Source organism: Ochotona curzoniae, unplaced genomic scaffold, assembly GCF_017591425.1.
Source record: "Ochotona curzoniae isolate NIBS_2020 unplaced genomic scaffold, NIBS_Ocur_1.0 contig_430, whole genome shotgun sequence".
In the NCBI taxonomy this organism is placed as follows: domain Eukaryota; kingdom Metazoa; phylum Chordata; class Mammalia; order Lagomorpha; family Ochotonidae; genus Ochotona; species Ochotona curzoniae.
In genome coordinates, this window is record NW_024466219.1 from 7,525,293 (window position 1) to 7,542,935 (window position 17,643).

The window sequence follows — 17,643 nt, forward strand, 5'->3', positions numbered from 1 at the left end:
TGGTTGGGAGGATGGATGTGGTTTCTCCCTTTCCCTAGATACAGGAAGAAGAAAAAGAAAATTTGGAAACAAGGGCCTCACCCACTTTCCACTAACCCTGTATCCTCCCTACCCTATGTAAACATCATCAAAAATAAAATTTTTAAAAATTTAAAATATGTGATTTCAAACATAGCTAAAGTTTAGTTATATTTCAATGACTCTATATTCCTTATGTTCAAAGTTTAAATGAATGATTATGTAAATTTTAGCAGTTAAAAGACTTCAAGAAAATATTACCTGAATAGATTGTATAAATTACTGTAACAACAACAATTATAGTTACAGAAAAGGAAAGTATGTGCAGTAGTACTATCTTTATTGAAATATAAGTCAATGGGGGCCCGGCGTGGTGGCGCAGTGGTTAAGGTCCTCACCTTGCACACCCGGGATCCCATATGGGCGCCGGTTCTAATCCCGGCAGCCCCGCTTCCCTTCCAGCTCCCTGCCTGTGGCCTGGGAAAGCAGTCGAGGACGGCCCAAAGCTTTGGGACCCTCCACCCGCGTGGGAGACCTGGAAGAGGCTCCTGGCTTCGGATTGGCATAGCATCAGCCATTGCGCTCACTTGGGGAGTGAATCATCGGATGGAAGATCTTCCTCTCTGTCTCTCCTCTCTATATATCCGCCTTTCCAATGAAAATAATAAAATCAATCTTTAAAAAAAAGAAATACAAGTCAATCTCAGGTTCAAACAGACTAACTACAGAATCTACATCATAAGATTTTATATATAGTAAGATTTTCAGAATGATAAAATTGTGGATGGCATGAGGACATTTTTTCCAAAAATCCATTTAATATATTGTCCTTGGATAAAGGATGTATTAGATATTAAACTGATAAGAACAGATACTATACTTGATTTTAGCCAAAAGGCCAAGAAGCAATGGTATATTTTTTAAAATTCTCAGAAAATAGATATTAACAAAAAATTTATGTGTTGCAATGATTTGAAATTATGTATACATATAAGATGTCTTCAGATAGGTTATGAATATTATGAGAAAACCAAGTGGGTTTCAAAGTTTAAAATCATTTTAACACTTTTTATGTGTTTCACAGATATAAATTTGTGAATATAGTGATTCCCTCACCATATCCTCCCTCCTGTTCATGCCGCCATTCTCTCTGCTCTTTAATTTTAAATTCCTATGATGACATTTTCTACAATCACTAACTTACCTCTCTCCTAGGTAAGTAATTCATTATAGTAAGGAGTAAAAAAAAATCGCCTTTTCTCGAAAGTATAGACAAGGACTGTAAATAGTAATCAAATCTCAAAATGTCACTTATATTTGTTATACATTTTTAGACTCTATGTATTTGTTATCACAGTTAAAAAAAAGTAAAGTTGTCTTTTTGAGCCTCGCTTAGTTCACTAAGCATACTGGTATCCAGTTGCTCATGTCTTGTTGCAAAAGACAGATTCATTCATTTCATGGCTGGTTATATTCCTTATGGTACACATAACATAATGTCATTATCATCAGCTGGGGGACATGTGAGTTGATTCCGTATCTTAGCTATTGTGAGGTACAACCAGTTATCAGAATCCCAAATGTCCTAAAATCATGGGGATACTGATACTACTATGTTGATTCCATTTTGTTGCAAATTCCCATAAGTAGGATTGCTGGAACATATGATAAATCTGTTCTCAGATGTCTGAGTAATAATGTCTTTCGTGATGGGTAGACTACTTAAAATTTCCACCAACAGTTTATTAGGCTGCCTTTTCCGTTCATCTATACCAGGATTATTGCTCTCTGATTTCTGTATGATAGTTGTTCTCAATGATAGCCGTCCCTGGGGAAAGGTGACATCCACAATGAATTCTATTTTCAATGCCCTGTTAGCTGCTATACCTGAGCATATGTTCATTTGTCTGTTGGTCATTTGAACTTTATCATTTGAAAAATACCTGTTCATATCATTTGCTCATTTCTTTACTACATTGTTTTGTTGAGTTTCTTGAGCTACTTATAGATTTTGAATACCATACTTTCGTGGTAGATTAGTTTGCAAATATTTTCTCCCACCTTATCAGTTGTCCCCCACCTTTGTTGGCTATTTGCTTTGTGGTAAACTAGCTTGCTGCAAGCCCATTTGTCTTCTTCAGTTTTCATTGCCTGAGATTCTAAGCTCTATTACAAGACATCTGTGTCTATGTTGATATTTATTCAGTGTTTTTCTCTAGCAATGGAATGCTATGTGGTTGTAGATTAGATTCTTGATCCATTTTGGGATGAATTTTGTATAAGTGGTAGATAGATATCTTATTTCATCCCAGAACTATTTGTCAAAGATATAGTCCCATCTCCATGGATTGACTTCAGTATGTTTAAGAGTAGTTAAGTGTATATATATGGATTGGCTTAAAGAATTTCTGCTCTGTTGCCTTGGTCTGTATGTCTATTTTTCTTTTATTAAGAACCAGGCTGTTGGTATGGCTTCCCTGTGGTATGTCCTAAAATCTGGTATAATGATACTTCTGGCTTTGTTTTTTGCTTTTTTTAGATTAATTTAGAAAATTTGGGTCTTTTGTCTTTTGCCTTTCCATATGAATTTTAGCATTATGGTTTCTTGATATGAGAAGGATTTCATTGACTGTAGAATCACATTGAATTTGTAAATAGCCTTGGATATAATGTACATTTTAATGATATTTATTCTTCCAATCCATGACCATTATGGGTCTCCAATTTTTCATGTCTTCTATTTTTTTCTTTAGTGTTTTCTAATTTTCATTGTAGGACCTTTCACATCCTTGCTTAAATTTATTCAAAAATAAAGAGTTGTCATGAATGTTATTAATCTTACAAGTTTTTTTTTTCTCAGCCCTGACATTGTTTGTTTATACAAAAACTGTTGACTTTTGTCTGTCAATTTTGTATCCTGAAATTTTACCAAACTGTCTGAGTTCTAATAGTCTGTTCTTGAAATCTTTTGATTTCTCTTTATATATTATCATGCCCTCTGTAATGAGGAATAATTTGGCTTCATCATTTCCAATTTGTATCCCTTTCATTTCGTTTTCTTGCTTGATGACTTTGACTAAAACTTCCAGATCTATATCCAAATGCAGTGATGAAATGGGCCCTTTTGTCTGGTTCCAGATTTTGTAGAACTGCATCTGATTTTTCCCTGGTTGAGTGTTTCATTTATTTAACCTCCCCCCTCATAAAATTTCACTAATGTTTCACTTATTTTTACATTCAAAATACAATAATGATCAGTGACTTTTGACTAAGGAATTTTTTTAAGTAATAGACACACAAAATTAATTCATCTTTGAGCTTGTTTGCGATGTTTTTGTCATTTTGGAAATTGACAAAAGGATGATGAATATGGCCTCCTGTTAATACACCATGTCTTTGGTCTATGGTGAATTGTAATAATAGCATATTTTCCTCAATGGATCAGTCTAACAATACAGGAGGCAATGTAAATGAAACTTTATCACTGAAAGAGCTAGAGACACGTGCAGGATATTGGCTTTTACAAAGAAGGAAACTTGGCATGGAAGTCACAGTAAGAGGAAGCAGAATCCTGATGATTCTACCTTCAGATTCTTAACTCTTTTTGTGATTTTTCTCATCACCGCCTTGTTCTGTTCTGAGTCACCATCTCTCAGCTAGATGACTGATAACTCAATTTCGGCATGTGTCCCTGTGGAGTCTATTTTCTATTCAATAGTCAGAAACAGTATTAAATATAAATCAGTTCAGCAAGCTACTTTCGCCTCAACTATCACACTGATTCACCTCTTTTCCAGAACAAAGGAAAATTCTTTAGAGTGACCTACAAAGCTCTCTGTAATTTACAACTTTCTCCTTTATAACTTACCCTCATCTCCTGCCAGTTTATTCTCAGTGCTGAAGAAATCTTTTTGTACTCACTGTGTCTTGAACATGTGCATCTAGCTTTGCCAACACTTGGCCTGCTGTTCTGGCTGGCTGGCTGCTGGCCTGCAGACATCCTCATGGTCCTCCTGAGTAAACCTTCTGTAGGTTTGTGTTCACACTTTCCTCTCCCACCAAGGTCTTTCGGAAGCACTTGTGTAAAGGCTCATCACCACTTCCTGAAGCCTTTAGCACTCACAGTGTTCTTTGGCTTCGTCATGATATTTACCACCATCTGGGGCTCTATTTACTCTCTATTTACTTGTGTGTTGTTTGATTTGTTTGATCCTGGATTCCAGGAATTTATCATAGTATCTACATTAGAGCATACAAGAGCTGTATTAATGAATCAGTTGCATCAGTTTGGGAACGGAAGAAAAAAGAATCCTGAGTAAGAAAATACAGCACAAAAGTCAGAGGCATGAGGCATGAGGTAATGGGGGTTGGGGAGATGAGCAATGATGGGTCATCTTGAGTAACAAATGAAGCCAAATCTAAGCTTCCATTATTTCAAAATCAGAAAGCATGATAGACACAAACTGTGGGCATTTTCTGATTGTAGTGTCCTTTACCCTTGTGGAAGGCTTGTTCACAGGTGAATATTATCTTTTTCATTTGAGAAGAAAAATATTGAAGCAGACATTTTATAAGCTTCTTACCACAGAACACAGTGTTACCTCGATAGTACCCCTTCCGGGCACATTATGTGTTAAGAGGTGGTAAATTGGGAAGTATAGTGTGGGTTCAAAGATGTTGAGTGAAAGCTTGTTTGTCATTAAAAATAAGACTGATATTTTTATTCTTTTCCTTAATATCTGAAAATTTAAAATCTGGAAATGAGTCATTTCAAGCTAAAACTTGCCACCTGAAAATGGCAGGCTTTTCATTAGTATTCCAAGTTATGGATTAGTATCTTTAGCAGACCTAGAACTTTTGCCGGAAGAAGGATCTCTGATTGTTTTTCCAAAGGCCAGTTTTCTCAATGTACCTACAGATTCTAAATTAACAGCTCATCCTATATTATATTTTTGGAAACAGTCAGAAGCAACAATTAACCAAAGAACCTGTCAACATGCAAAATACAGCATTTATGCAATAAATCATATGAAACCCGGGGAGGCGACTCTTAGTTTTATTTTAGTTTATTGATGAAAAGAGTAGATTAAAAGAGGTGGACAAGGCCTGTTTAGACAAAGAGCAGCTATCAGCAATTGCCCGAGTGTAGGAAAGTCACTGACATTGGTGTTTTCTGTGTCCGTTTCTGGTTAAGATACCTGCATTTATGTACATCCCACTGCTTGCTATTTAGAAACAGTTTCTTCTTCTTGCCATGGAAGAGCTTGGCCTAATTTCCATCGTGCCACTATTAATTGTTCAAATCTGGGCAGGTTTACTAGGATTGGGTTCAGAACAAATTTAGAGTATATGCAAATTGTCTGACACCTTCTAAGTGTTAATTAAATAGTAGCCTTTTTCCTGTAGTTTAGCACCCTCCTTCACTCTTTTGCCTCCTCAAGGCACTGCTAATTTCCTCAAGGAGTTCTTTACAGAGAGAAAAGCAATTTAGTCATTAACCCACAGCATAACCTCCTGGTATGACTTTAGTTTTAAATGAGTGTTTCTTGATTGAATGATATTGAGGGAGTATGAAAATAATAACTAACTGTTATTAAGTACTTAATATTTGTCGTCCTCTGACCTGTATGTTTTCTATATAAATTTGTTTAAATTTTCTTGGTCACCTCCATAGTAGATACAATTATCTCCTTATGATACAGGACATGGTGAGGCATACAGCAAGAACTTTTTCATACTCAGAGAACCTTGCAATGGCAAAGTAGAATTTCAGTACAGAGAAGTTGGCTCTGTAGTCTGCCTTCCTGAGCACTGCACTTGTTTAAATTCAGGTACAGGAATCAGTGTCAAGGACGGGAACTATGTGCTAGTATTTTGGAAAAGGACATGATTATTCATGGAAACAATGTGAAGTAAATGTCATTTACTGATCACCACTGAGATGTTCTGTATATACATGTAGCATTTTAGGAAGTCTGTTTTCGTAGATTTATGCTTTCTCAAACGGGGTGAGTTTCAAAGATGGGCTTAATGTACGTTACAGTGAACTGAAATCCCTTTAAAATGTTTTCTTTATTTCTTGGGCAAAAATAAAGTTGAATGACAGAGGAATGTCCATTTTTTTTTTAAAAAAAAGATTTATTTATTTTTTATTCGGAAATCAGATTTACAGAGAGGAGAGACAGAATGAAAGATCTTTCATCGCTGGTTCATTTCCCAAGTGGCTGCAAAGGCCGCAGCTGAACTTACCCAAAGCCGGGAGCCAGGAGCATCTTCTGGGTCTCCCACACGGGTGCAGGGTCTCAAGGCTTTGGGCCATGCTCCGTTGCTTTCCCAGGACACAAGCTGGGAGCTGCAAGACAAGTATATACAAACTGGCACAGGCAAAGCAAGGGCTTTATGTAATACTGGAATCTCCATTTTATTTTTAACAGAAAAAGAAAACCTTTTTCTTTGATTTAAATTTCGATTGCTCATTGTACCTTGGAAGAGATTTTACACAGTATACATGCTCATAAATATCTGTTGACAGGCAAAACATAGATAAAAAACATCAGAGATGCTTTTGATACTGTGTTCTGAGTGGTGAAAACTTGCGTGTCATCCTTGCGCAGGGGCCATGCTAACCTTCTCTGTATCGTTCCAATTTTAGTATATGTGCTGCCGAAGCGAGCACTGAGTGGTGAAAACTTGAATAGTGAGGCCAGGGCAACAACTGACATCTCCATGCGAACCCTCATGCCCTGTTCTGCCAGTGTCACCAGCATCGAACTTAGACTCGTGATGAGGTGCACTGCCATGCTAGGGCACATTCTGTTTCTCCGATGTGTGTTCTCATGATAGATCAAACCCTCAGGTTCTGGGCTATACAAGAAGTTTTGTTTGCCAACTCTTAATTTATACCATTTTGTTCATGAGAGAAGATACTCAATTGATACACATAGGACTTAAACAAATTCTGCCAGTCACTGAGGTTATCATTGGGTGAAAGAACCTAGTTTGCTAACTTTTTGGTGAACTGACCTAAATATCCTAAGTTAGGATGATATACAGTTATTATAGAAAAGGGGGTTATGGGATGCATTCTAATTGTAACTTTTCTAATCAGGGAAAAAAAATGACCATAAAAATTATTCATCAAAACCTATTCAGCAGAGATCATCAGACACATTTGTGAGATATTTTTCTTTGCTTGGAAAGAGGGTTGAGTTCTGATAACTTGTGAGGGAACAAACAGAAGTCATCAGGTACTCAGCCTTTAAGAGAATGGTATTTAGGAATGAATGACAGTGTTGAGAGGGGACGTGACACTGAAAGTGGGCCTGGGGATATGGAATGAACAGACAGAGCAGGACGGTGATTGCCCTGGATTTGCTCCCTGGGTAATGGGTAGAGTATGGCTGTGTTTACGAGTTGCCACAATGTTCTTGGCATGCCAATGGCAAACCTCACGAAGAACAAAATGAATATAAAAATATGAACTAAGCCCGACCATAACTCATGTATTCTGTGTTGGGATGATCTTTCGCCGCGCTGGTAGGAAGGAGGATTCCTATTATGAATGAGAAGATGCCCCAGTTGTTTGACATCTTCGCATTTCCTCTGCCCTGCCCCTTTCAGCTTCTAGTAACCACTTCTCTACTCTCAGTCTCTGTGGATTTGGTTGCTAGAAAGGCTGCGTCTCGATAAGAACCTATGATATGAGCCTTCCTGAACATACTCATTTCACTTACTGTAGTCTCCCCAGAGTTCATCTGTGTTTCACAAGTCAGAAAAGTTTCCTTTTTTATCAAGGCTAGATAATATTCCATTGAGTGTTAGAACATGCACTTGCATATGAAGAAACTCCAAGAAATTTGTGGAATGCGGTGATTATAGCACATTTTCTAAGGGCTGTTTCAAATTCCCGTGTATCATACTTTATTATCCATTTAATTAGAGAAGAAGAATATTTTCAGGGATAGATATGTCCCATCACTGCTGATAAGTATAACAGAATGAGGCTCAGAGGACCCCTGGCCAGGACTTGTTCCTCTCTAAGTGCATGATGGAGTGTTGTCCTAAACTTGCTGATCTCCTTATCTTTGCTGTCATCGGTGGCAGCTGTCAGGATCCTTTGATGGTAGTACAAGGGAGGTGAAATTTCCAGGGTTCAGTTCCTTGTACATAAACAGGTAAGGCTGTTTCTCTACTCACACCCCACCAAGCATCATTTTTAACCTGATATTTTTAGAATTACTTGTTGGCACTGCATAATGAAGATTTCATTTCTAGGAAGATTTTTAAATCTATTTTCAGATTGTTCTTTAGTGTACCAGAATCATCCATTTGCTCTAAGAATAGGTCATATGCTTATGAGAAACACAAGAAATATAAGGACAGACAAACTTGCTGTTATCTAGAACATTATCTTAAGACATTAGTGCTGAAAATCCTGCATTTTCAGATTTTTTTTTTAAATGTTCATCTTCCATTGACACAGGAAAACATTTGTTGCTGGTTTGATCATACAGGCATTTAATAACTCCCTGCTGTTGTTACACAATAAAGTATAAGATAATAAAAGCTTCAGCCATATGAGAATGAGATAACAAGACAGTAGTTTTTAGTCTCACAGGAGTACGGTAATAAAGAAATTGACCAAGCGAATTGGAGACCTGTGTATTGATGCCTGGAGAAATGAGAGAAAGATGCATTCCGAGATAAAAAAAGGCAACTGGTGAGCGAGGGGTGTGAGTCTGTGTTCTGTAGGGAACTCAGAGGCTGTTGTTTTGGGGGTGATTGTCTTGCATCCTAGGGATGGCTAGTGTGTCAGGAGATCATTTGCAGGAGCCATAGGATGTGACATCCCAATGAACATCTTGTACATCTTATGTAGTGTTTCTTGTGCACCCGAGTCTAACTCACACACACACACACGCACACACACACACACGCACACAAGAAATCAGAGGCTTATTTATGTCTGTGGAGGTCATGACAATGAACTCATTCTCTTTCAACATGACCTTTTCCTCTAACAGCAATTTTGGATCATGGACTTCCTCAAGCATGGCCATAACATTCTTAGAACCATGTAATAGCAGAGTCTTCTTTAAATACTCCTGCCTTCTTTCTGTTGAGGCTCAGACTTGTGTGACAGCCTGGTATCTGACCCTGCTACCTCTGTCCTCTTCCAAAGTGAAAAACATATCACGGACTTGTCAATCCTCTATCTTAAAGTTATAGAACACCCCAAATGCTGCAACTTTAAACTAATCAACTGATTAGCTTAAGCTAGTCAACTGATTGTGTAGCCAGTCCAGGCTGTGATGCATTGGAACCACATAACCCAGTTGTACCTGTAACAACAGTGCCTGCCTAGACACAGTTTATGTGGAGCTCATGGCAAAACTCAGAGACAGTTGGAGTGCACTTCCATGATCTTTTTTGTTTTTAAATTTTAGGATACAGTTCCATGGGTTCTGGGATTTCCCTTACCCTTTTTCCAAATTCCCTACTCCTCAACTGATTTCCCCTATGTTAATTCAATGGAATAGTCCTTCAGAAGCAGTCATAAGTCCATCATTGTGCTATTTGTTTCCTGACATTGCAGGTACAGACAATGGCAGAGTCCAGCATGCTATTGTCAAGATATAGTTAATAGTTTCCTTGGGAGTCCATCTTTGATTTAAAAGTAGAGATGCATGCTGCATTGTATATTCGCATCTAGATATAATCATCTCTATTACACAGTTACTATGCATTCTCTTAAATGAAAATCCATAAAGCAAAATCAGCAACAGGAATAAAATTTTAAAATTTACCACATCGTGAAGTTAAATAGCATGCTACTGAATGACCAATGTGTGATCTATGAGTCAGCAAATAATTTAATAAGAGAAAAGAAATTATTTTGAATGCAAAAAAACACAAAAATATCAAAACTCATGAATTGTAGCAAACACAATATTGAAAGGGCTATCGATGTTATAGATCAAGCCTGAAACGTATATACATTTCAACAACTGAAGCTGGGTGTGTAACTCAGGGCTTCAGGAAGCAGAGTACTTATTGCTAAGCATCTAGTTAGAGTATCCTAAGCCCCTGATGCATTTCCGCCGCATCTGGAAATGCCTATTGTAAGTTGAGCCAACCGAGCATTGTAATTGAATGGGTCAAGTGTGGTATAAGAGTCTAACAGAAAGCTTGAGCAGGGCTTGTGGACATATGCAAGTTTCAAGAATAAGCAACCCAAATCTTTGTGTTATCCGTCATGATTGTTAAAATGCTTCTCTCCTGACTTGATGCTGTGACCTTGAGGTGGGAATTTTGCTGCAAGATTAAGGAGGAACACAAGGCCTGAACAGGTATGCTATGAAAGAGGGATGGAATGCATCGACAACTGAACATGGACCATTGTTGTATCACAATGCTGTGCAGAGGAGGCCTTGAAACAAAGCCTTGCCCCAGATCCCTTGCAGACAGAGTGATGATCATGAAAAATCAATACTCATTTGCTTTGGAAGCAAAAGTATCTGCAGATGAGAAAGACTGTACATAAATTTCTAGGCAGCCGAAGGTCATGCCAGTGGAAAGTTCAGGCTGTAGAACATGGAGTAGCAGCAAGTGAATAAACAAGTGAGAATGGACACAAAGTATAATGACCTTTGCCAATTTTAAAACCCATGACAAAACATCCTCCCTAAAGAAGATATTGTACAGCATGCTTAGGAGCCAGGACAGGAAGTGGGGCTGGTGGGGGTTATTCTGGGTGCTCCAGCTAGGCTACAACTCCCACTGGTTTGCATCGGAGCCGAATGTGTGGTGGGCAGGATTGGGCTGGACTGCAAAATTCATTAGTTTGCGTAGAAGACAGAGCTGAAGACTACTGACTCAGCAATTGCAACTAACAGTGTGTGAATAGGCTGATTCCGACAATGGCCTGTGCTGGACCCTGTATTGGCCAGCACACACAAGAATCAGGTCTGGGATCATCTCAGATGAAGTTGCTATGGGAATGCCCACAACTGAACCACTGGACTTAGAACTCCCACCATGGAGGAAATTGTAGGCTCCATGTTCTGACCATGGAATGCATATGTCTGAACTGGGCCTCCTCAGTGGCTTAGATGAAGCAGTGGACAGCATATCAAGATCCATATGGAGGATATGGCAGTACAGTAGAGTCTGCAGAGGACACCTGATACCATAACAGAAGACAGAAGACAGAACAAATTGCTCAAATACCCCAGCCAAATGTTGGCAGTGACTACATGGGCAAATGGAGACTCTAAGGTGGACTATGTCAGCTGGTAGGATCTGGAGAGATTTCATTGCAATTGGAGTGACAAGATTGGTAGCAATACAGAACTGTGGAACTGTCCAAACCACTTGAGAGGGACCCTTGGAGCATGCCCCACATGAGGGACCCTGGGATGGTTGGGAGGCTGGGTTTGTCTTCTCACTTTGTCTCCCCACTTCCCGAAGGTACAGACAAAGAAAAAGAGATTGGGGAAACAATGGTCTCACCGACTTTCCTATAGCCCTTGACCCTTCACATTCCTAATAAAATACATAAAAAGTATCAAAAATTATATATATATAATGTATATGTATATATAAAGAAGATATTGAACAAAGAATTATATAAATGCCCTGCCTCTCTAACATTAACCAGTCACTTCAATAGCCACACCAGAATTTTCTAAATGGTAAAGCAAGTAGGCATGGTCACTGTGGTGGAGATGTCCTGCACTGGCATTAATTCCTACTTAGAAAGCTTGGTTAGTTTCTGCTGCTCCTGAATATGCATAGATGCTGGTGTAGCTGGGCTGTGGGGACTTATATTTAAACGAGACTAAATAGATCCTGACTTCACCTTAGCTGTTTGTGATTCTCTCCCAAGCAACCATTCCAGCTGTGGTTTCTCTTTAGTTTTGCCCTTGATGTTCCTTCAGCAACCCTGGTCAGTTCATTATCCGGTGGCTTATGGAGTGCTTCAGTCATGGAAATGGGGACTTTTTAAAAGACATTTTACCAGGGAGCCACTTCCTGGAGCTGAGTGAGTAAGTGCACATATAAAGCAGAAGGTAAAATAACCGAAATTGAGCCAATCCCCCAGGAGATGCCTCCCAGGAGTCCCTTTCCCTTGGTAATCCCGAGCACATGTAGCAAGCCCGTGCTGAAGATGTGGTTTCCAACAGCTGAGGAGCGATAAGTCATCTTTTTTTCCTGCTCCAAAGTCATTGTCACTTGAGTTTAATCGGAGGCGGTCTGTAAGGCTTCATCAAATCACTGCTGTAAAGAGGAATTTCTGATACAATAAGAGGCTTCAAGTGCTGTGGCCGCACAGTAAATGTGACATAGAAGATGGAGAAGTCAGAAATATTTCTGCTCACTTAACGTTGTTGTCAAATATGGAAACGGATGCGGCTCTCTGCCCTCAAGTAAGCCTGGCAAGAGAGCTGCTTAAGCATGGTGGGGTAGAATATTTATGTAGTCCATCTTCCCTGCCTTGCCCTGCCCTGCTGTGTCCACACTGAAACTTAGCTTTTTTAGGTCCCTGAGGATGAAGGAAGTTGTAGCAACTTCTTTTTTTTTTATGCATTCTCTTTATTGGTGAATCAGTGTGATGATTCAGATAGTTCAGATGCTAGAAGATGATTTTTTTTTCTAAATCAAACTCTCATCTTCTCAGTTTATCAATGGGAGTGGATAAATGTCTCTGCAAGAATTTGATTTTGTAATGACTTATTCTATTGAAATGCTAGTTTATTTTACCAAGCATAATGGTCTCCAGTTGCATCTCTTGCTGAAAAAAAAAAAAGACAGGATTCCAATTGAAATGATGAACTATAAAAATATATTGTCGTTTCATTGTGTGTACATGTCTCACATTTTCTTTATCCATTCATCTGATGAGTGTATGTAGCATAATGTCTTTATCTACTCACCTTTGGACAGGCCTCAGTGTCATTTTCAAGTCTTTGCTTTTGTAGCTTGTGCTGCTGTAAACTTAGGAGTAGAGATTACTTTCTCATATGCATATTTAATTTTCTTTGGATATAGTCACAGAAGTGGGATGGCTGGGTTGTATGTCAGATCAATTATTAGTTTTCTTAGCACGATACTGACTTCCATAGTGGCTGCACTAGTCTGTACTCCAACCAACAGTGAAAACCATTGCCACTGTTTCCACATCCACACCATCAGGTATTTTTAGTCAAGTTCTGAATGTAGACCGATCTCATTGGAGTTAGATTGCACTTCAATGTAGTTTTCACTTATATTTCCCTGATAGCTAGGCAGCCTGAGCATCTTTTCATATGTATATTAGTCATTTAATTTTTTTCTTCTGAAAAAAAATTCTGTTCCTTTTCCCATTTTTTTTTACAGGATTGTTTGTTTTTGCTGTCATTGAGTTTCTGAAACGCTTTGAAAGTCCTAGATATACTAATAACATCTAGGCTGTGTAGTGTGCAAAGATTTTCTGCCATTCTATTGGTTGATTCTTCGGTTAGTTGATTGTTCCCTTCACTGTATAGAAGCTTTTTAGTTTGAAGTACTCCCAGTTGATTATATTGGCTTTGACTGACTTTGCTTTGGGTGACTTTAAAGAAGTTTTTACCAATGTCTGTATTTTGGTGAGTGCTTCCTATGGTTCCCTCTAACAGTTTGATGGTTTCTGGATGTAGATTTTGGACCTTGATCCAGTTAGAGCTGATTTTTGAATAAGATGACCTCTGCAGGCTACTATCCAATTGTCCCCAACAGCATTTGCTAAAGAGCCCAGACTTTTTCCCGGATTATTTGCAGTTTTCTTGTAGGTTAGTTGGCTGCACTGTGTGGGCCCCTTCTGGGGTTTCTACACTGTTGCATTGATTCTCTATTTCTGTACCAACACCAGACTGTTGCTGACCACTGCCCTGAAGAATGCCTGGGGGTCTGGAATTGTGTTTCTTCCAGCTTGATTTTTATTTTTCAGGATATCTTTGGATATTCATTCTCTTGTGCTTCCAGATGATCCTTTGCATTATCTTTTATGTTATTTGGGTATACTAACACCATTGATTTATGTTCATTAATTGTGTATCCTCCTACTCTGCCTAATTCTGTTATAAGTTCCAGTAGTCTCTTGATTAAGTGCTTTGGTTCTCCTATCTAGATTATCAGGTCATCTGTAAACAGATAATTTTTATTCTTCATTTCTGATTTGAAATCCTTTAATGTCTGTTTTTTTTCTTTTCCTGGATCGGTTTATCAAGGACTTCTAATGCTATATTGAATAGCAATGGGCATCCTTATCTGGTTTCAGATACTAGTGTAAAGGCTTCAATTCTTTTCCCATTTAGTATGATGCTGGCCTTGGGTTTTTCATATATTGTTTTATTGTGTTGTAGAATATTCCTTCCATGCCTATTTTTTTCAGAGCATGAAGTGGTGTTGGATTTTATCTTATGCCTTTTCTGCAACTATTAAGATGTTAATATGGCTTTTATTTTTCAATTTGTTGAGGAGGTGTGTCACATTTTTAAATTTGTGAATTTTAAGACGTGTTTGCATGCCAGGGTTAAGTCCCACCTGGTCCGGGTGAATGATCTGCCTGACGTACTGCTGAATCTTGTTGGCTAGTATTCTGTTGAGCATAAGAATGCACCACCTATACCAATATCTTAAAGAGATTCCTCTTTCCTTTGTCCATTGACTTCAGGTCTTAAATGTTGGTCTTTTGCCCAAGCTGTATTGATTTTTATTTGTGTGTGTGCGATAGAAATGCCCTTCTAGTATCATTCTACCTTCTATGGACGTGCACTTTTGCCAACACCATTTGTTGCCAAGCATCAATTGTTTGTGTGTGGATAATCTTCTAGATTCTCTATTCTGTTTCATTGATACATGTGTAAATAGAAGCTACTTTATACTAGTACCACACTGCTTTAGTTATTGCAATTCTATGCTATGTTTTGAAGTCATGTATTGCGAAGCCTTAAACAAGAGTTTCCTTTTTCTGCTCACAATCAATTTCACTTTCCTAGTCTACTATGACTGTTATCAACTTTAAGATTAGAATTTTTTTTTTTACTAATTCTGTAAAGAGTGACATTGGCATATTTTTAGAAATTACATTGATTGTAAAGATTGCTTAAAGTAGCATAGACATCACAATAATATTCATTCTTCCAACATATAAGCAACGGATTCCTTTCCAATTTTTTCATGTCCTTAATTTCATTGATTTATAGTCTTCATTATAGGTATCTTCTACTTTTTTAGTTAACTTCTTAAATATTTGACTTTTTGTGGCTATTGTGAATGAGTGTTACTGATTTGTTTTATGAATTCATCATTAGTGCATTTTGAAATACTGTTTTCTTGGTATGTTATTTTGTAATATGTAGCTGTATTGGTTTATCACTTATAACAGGTTTGTGTCATTATGTTTAGATTTTTCCATATACAATGTCATTTCATCGTCAAGCACAGGTATTTTGGCTTCCTTGCTGACAGATTTTGTTGAGCTTTGTTAGTTTCCCCTCTTTAATTGTTCCTGCTAATATTTCTTTTTTTTTTTTTCAAAGATTTACTTATTTTTATTGCAAGGGTAGATATACAGAGAGGAGGAGAGACAGAGAGGAAGATCTTCCGTCTGATGGTTCACTCCCCAAGTGGCCTCAACAGCTGGAGCTGAGCCAATCTGAAGCCAGGAACCAGGAGCTCTTCTGGGTCTCCCACGCGGGTGCAGGGTCCCAAGGCTCTGGGCTGTCCTCGACTGCTTTCCCAGACCACAAGCAGGGAACAGGATGGGAAGTGGAGCTGCCGGCATTAGAACTGGTGCCCATATGGGATCCTGGCGATTGCAAGGCGAAGATTTTAACCACTATGTTATCATGCCGGGCCTTAATATTTCTAGTTCTATATCCAATATGAAAGAGTGATGAAATTGGAAAGGCTTCACAAGCTTCCTGACATTAACTTAGTGTTGCAAGACGGTCTAATGCATTGTGTGTGCATTATTTCTTTAAGAGTCATTTGGTTAAGGAAGGCGGTGTTGGATGTGGTATTTATGGTGTTCTAAAGCACACCAGTTGCTGCTGGGCAACACACAAAGGAGAGTCAAAGTTGCATCTACTTTACTCAGAACAATGAAAAGTCGGCATATTAAACTTCCTCATGAGATTACTATGCTTACTGCTCTCCCAAACAAGGCAACTATATTGAGTCAATTTGTATTGAGTATAATGGAAAATGCAAGTAACTCCCTCCCTAATGGTCTCTTACCACAGCTGCTTAATGGGAGAAGAGAGAGTATTGCGTTTTTATTTCTATTTGAACTCTAGAAAGACAAGTTTGTTCATTTATAGCAAAAACAGATTTAACAATAGCACTCAAAATCTACAGTCTGCCATTTTTAATATTTACTATGTCAAAAATGATAAAACTAGACAGAAATAAAATTGTATAGACAGAAAGAGATACAGCTTTGTAGAGCTTCTTTTGAGATTCGGGTTAAGAAAGCTGTCAGAGACAGCTACTTTGGAGGAATAGATGTTATTCACTCAAATCTCAACCTTGGAAAAACATAGCAAAGATAAAGGAAACTTTCATTTGTTTCCAGAACACACACTCAAACTGCTATGCAGGTGACCTGGTCACTCCTTCCTCACTAGCTCTGTATATAGAGCTGTTTCTGAAAGCTAGAGATTATAATAACACTATACGTCAGAGAAGGCAAGTTCTCTGCATTTTAGTACAAAGGTCTCGGAAGCAGTCTGCTTTCTGTAAAACAGGAGTCAATAAATTCATTTGCTGGATAACGACCTGAACAAAGTCTAATCTATTGTTATTTAATTAAATGGCTCAAGTGGGAAACAAGCATACCTAAATCTCATATTCTAATCATAGCTACATGCAGATACAAGTTTCAACAGCAGCTCTGAAGGTAAGGAAGGTATTACAATGTAAATTATATTATTGTGATTCAGGCTCAATGCCAGTATTCATCATAGAACTCTGTAAATAATTTTCTGCTGATTACATTTTATTTTGTTATTTTATCTCACAAATAATAGGACTTGTATTTATATGGTGAAAAAAAAGTCATGGTCTAGTATTATTTCTGACAGCTTGTACATTTTCGGGTTTCATTTTTTAATCTGTTAATTTTCTGTCAATTTCTGAAGTATATAATATTAAATATTACTTCTGCATCTGAAATTATGAAGACAGCTCTGAAAGCAACCAAGTGTATGTCAGAAACAATCTGAATTGTTGCAAGAGGTATTACTTTATCGATTAGCATTTAAGGAAAATATTACATTTACTCCACAGAAAAATAATATATCGAAAAAGCCTTCTGGTGCAGGCACATAGTGAAACATGAATTGCGCAAGGGAGAAGACAATCGTCAATTTGAAAGTATGTGTAATTGCAGAGTTTGTTTGCATGCATACACATGTAACCACAACTCTTGAGATTTTTTCATTCAGAATCATGGTGCAGTTATTTATGAATTAATCATTATATTCTAATATTGTGTAAGCTCCATGGTGATCCTGTGGAGCTCTGTGGTGATCATGTGTATAAATCTGTAAAAAATAAGTGTCAATAAAAAAACATTGATAATCTTACAAGGTCTGTGAACAA

General features: G+C 37.9%; 1 non-coding gene and 1 pseudogene across 1 annotated transcript; both read right to left on the bottom strand.

Moving 5' to 3' along the window:
• Positions 1–797: 797 nt before the first annotated feature.
• On the bottom strand, positions 798–928 carry LOC121160119 (annotated as a pseudogene).
• A 5,657-nt stretch (positions 929–6,585) lies between these two features.
• On the bottom strand, positions 6,586–6,694 carry LOC121160130. The gene has a single exon (XR_005884491.1). It is a non-coding gene; the product is annotated as a U6 spliceosomal RNA (small nuclear RNA).
• Positions 6,695–17,643: the final 10,949 nt, after the last annotated feature.